Source organism: Pyxicephalus adspersus, chromosome 8, assembly GCF_032062135.1.
Source record: "Pyxicephalus adspersus chromosome 8, UCB_Pads_2.0, whole genome shotgun sequence".
In the NCBI taxonomy this organism is placed as follows: domain Eukaryota; kingdom Metazoa; phylum Chordata; class Amphibia; order Anura; family Pyxicephalidae; genus Pyxicephalus; species Pyxicephalus adspersus.
In genome coordinates, this window is record NC_092865.1 from 18,010,124 (window position 1) to 18,013,780 (window position 3,657).

At 44.4% G+C, this 3,657-nt stretch overlaps 1 long non-coding RNA gene across 1 annotated transcript; it reads right to left on the minus strand.

The window, feature by feature from the left end:
- Positions 1 to 539: 539 nt before the first annotated feature.
- LOC140336487 (uncharacterized) lies at positions 540 to 3,651 on the minus strand. Its single transcript, XR_011921899.1, has 2 exons — positions 3,425 to 3,651; positions 540 to 1,408 (listed from the first exon to the last, which is right to left on the minus strand). It is a non-coding gene; the product is annotated as an uncharacterized lncRNA (long non-coding RNA).
- Positions 3,652 to 3,657: the final 6 nt, after the last annotated feature.

A 3,657-nucleotide genomic window follows, 5' to 3' on the forward strand; every position in this document is an offset into this window, starting at 1 on the left:
CCTTAGGTTTTTTTCCTATAAATAGGATTGGCAGCAAGCCCCTTTGTACTGCCCAGGCTGGTATATTGATGGCAACCCTACCTATATACAATCGGCAGGCAGGAGATTGTACAGTCAGATTGTAATGACTGAGCAAATATTTACCAGCAGCACTGTAGTATGAGGACATAGCTGAACAACGCGTTTGTTTCATTAGAGAGAGGAGAGTACACACTGCGCTGTTCAGTTCTATAGAGAGTGGAGGGAGGGAAGATAAGCAGAAGGCACCCCGCTGCGTCCTCCTCCATAGAAAATCACAGGGGTCATCCCTACTTAGTCATTTAATGATCTTTCATAATGGTTCCCCAAACGCTGAGGGGTTGATGTACACATGCTGGATTTTTGCCAGACAGTCACAATCGTTTATCTCAGGCGACGATTATCTTGCATGTGTATGTAGTTTCAGGCCTAATATACAGATCCACTGCCAAATTTGCGTTCATCAAACCAATCTGATTGCTTTTCCTAATCCCAGATATAATCTCTCAAAAATACACAACACGTGATCAGTATTTAATAACACATCGGATCATTTCATAACCAATAAAGAGAGGGAAAACAGTCATGAAAATGCATTGTGAGAAGTAGATTATACTAGGACAGAATATGATGTGATTCCGATGGCAGATTGTGGTGGTAGGGAGTAGTGGAAGGTACATGCTTACCACTCCTGCTTTATAATAGATGTGTTACTGTGCAATCTGCTGCATATATATTGGTACTAATTTACTAAGGCTGGTAATTCTACGGAGATCATTTCTTGGAAAGGAAATAAGTACAGTCACGTGTCCTAACTTTGAATATCTAAATGCCAGCAAATGATTGGTTGATTAAAGCCGTGGCATTGTTGGGGGTAAACATTTGGGGGCATGTGCCTCTAACAGCCAGTAGAGTGTTTCAAATTTCATGATGGGCCAAAGTATGAGCAGAAGAGGCAGCCACCATGGGGGTGTAAGCAAATGGTGGAGGAACATTAAAGGCAGGACCTATACTGCTAAAGTAGTCCAAAACATACAGAGGGGGAAGTACTTTGTGCCTTTGTACTTTTACCCCATTGTGCCTTTGGTGATAGAAGTTCTTGTCCCAACAATGGTCGCAGTGCAAGCAAAGGTAAAAAAAGGAACAGAAGCTTTGCTGCTTGTATCACCAGCTTCTCCTACTTCGTCACTGATTTTCTAGTGCAGCATTGAAGATTGGTAATTGGTCACATTCACGCCATCTTGACTTAACCCTGCTCTCGTGACTCGCCAGGAGTAGGAAGCCAAGGAGCAAAACAGTACACCCAGGGAACTGGAGAATGATGGGGTGGAGAAGATGTATGCCAATGGGGAAAGAAATTTCAGCCAGCCAGAGGGATGCAGAGCACTACCTATGGGGAGAAACATGAGACTTGTTAGTTGGTATGCTGTTTTTTTTTTTTTACAACCCTTGCTCTGTATCTCCTCCCATTGTTATCAAATAAATTATATATTAATATTATTGCCATGCCCACTACTTGCCCCAGCATGCTATTTGCGCCATATCCCTTTCCTTCGCAATGCGTACAGAGAGAAAAACTTTTTTTTAAATTAGGGAGGTGTTAGCCAAATTTTGGAAAGACTGGAAAACTTTAATGCATAGTAATTTTAGTGCCCCGAGGATGCCCCCAATCTTTCCCAATGCTAACAAAGGCCCTAGATTGAAGTGAACGCAGTATTCTTAGTAGAGATGTGTGGACGCTCCTGGATTCCGCTCTTCATGGGTTTGCTGAATGTTTGTTGAGGTTACCTGGACATGTTCAGAGGTGAACCTATTCAGAACCTTAAAGCAGGTTTCAAGGGCACCCTGGTACCTGGTTTACCTTAGAAAATGGTGAGAAATATTGCTATTGGCTGGGTGCAGCCCCAACCACCAGCCAATGGGAATACCACCTGCTATGCACATTAATTTAAGGCTCCCGGATGATCGTCAACATACATTACAGGCCCTATTGACAACAGGATGTAAGGCATAGTGCCACCCTAACAACCCCCACCCTTTGCCAATAATGTCCGCCATGTTTAGTAGCTGCAGGTATTGAGCCAGTGTTGTGTTGATGTTTTCTGCTTGCGAATCTGCAACATTATTGGGTGAGCACTGAAAACTTTGGGCCTTATTTATTAAAGCTCTACAAGACTGGAGAAGACAGACTATCATGGGAGAATCTGGCTAATCTGGCAAACTGGAATTAATTTCTTAAAAGTTATTTGCTTTAGGTTTGCAAATGTTTTTAATCCTGGACCAGATCCATTCCAGGTTATCTCGATCACCCAGGTTCTCTTTTGATAGTCTATCCCAGGGGAGGGCAAACTTTTTTAGTCAGGGGCCACAATCTGATATAAAATATAAAATTTGACAGAGGGCCAGGCCGATGGGGAAGTGAACGTGACGTCATAATGCCATAACCCTGCCATCACAGATCTGAGCCTGCGACGGCCCGCTCACCTCCACAAGCCAGGATACAAACGGGGGACGTGTTCCACGGCTCTGGCCGGTGCACCCCTTCTCCTAACCGTGCTCGCGGTGGCACCGGCCAGAGCCGCGGACCACCCAAGGGGCCGGAGAAACAAGCTGATTGTGCCGTATTTTGACTATGCCTGGTCTGTCCTTTTCAGTATTGGAGAGCCTTAATAAATCAGGCCCTAGGATTTCAGAAGGAACTCAAACCTCATCACTACTTATTAGCTTAGTGAACATGTGAATGTGTGAAAGTGAAAATTCTCCAGCAGCAGTGGGTGAATACATCATTCACCATGGGTATGATGAATATTTATTCAATTTTTCAAGACCTGTTCAAAGACAAAGTTATTTAGTGTATTTAGTGAACCTTAAAAGAGTTTCTGATTGCCGCCTGTTATGAATGCAAATAGAGGGAAATATCCCTATTGGCTGGGAGCGACCCCCAGGGGTGTAGTTGTAAAAAAAAGAAGAGGGGGCATGGTACTATCCATGGCATTCGCATCATTATTATGTAAACGCCTAATCTTCAAATAAAATTGAGGCCACGGCCACGGCGTGCCTGCCCCACTACTCCCCTGGCGACCCCAACCACCAGTCTGTGGGAACACCACTTACTACAAACATTAACACATGGCTCCTGGATGGTTGCCAAGATACACAACAGGCAGTTTTTCTATTGGTAGGTGGATATTAACTATAGTGCCACCCTAACAACCACCACCCAATAGCAACGCTGCCTACTACTACATTCCTATTGGCTGCTGATAACCACCAATAAAAAAGCAGTTTGAGAGGATGTTACCATGACAACCATTTGAAGTGATTTAGGGCCCCCTAATGTTTTATAGACTGATGGCCAAAGTGTGAGGTGAACAGGTGCGGTACAGCAGGGGGGGGGGAGGCTTACCGCATCACGTGAGTCCCCCCTCGGTTTTGTTACTTTGTATCCGCTGAAGTTGATACATTTCATTCCTTCTTTAAATAGTAACAAATATGCCGAAATCTCCCTCCCCTCCAGCCTGCAGACTCCTAACCGTCGCCCCTAGGAAATAAAAGAACGTTATAATAATCGGTGTGACCCGGTGACAACGCCGGGATCTGTCAGAGTTTTATTTAAATTTGTGCCGTTGGAGGGGGCGT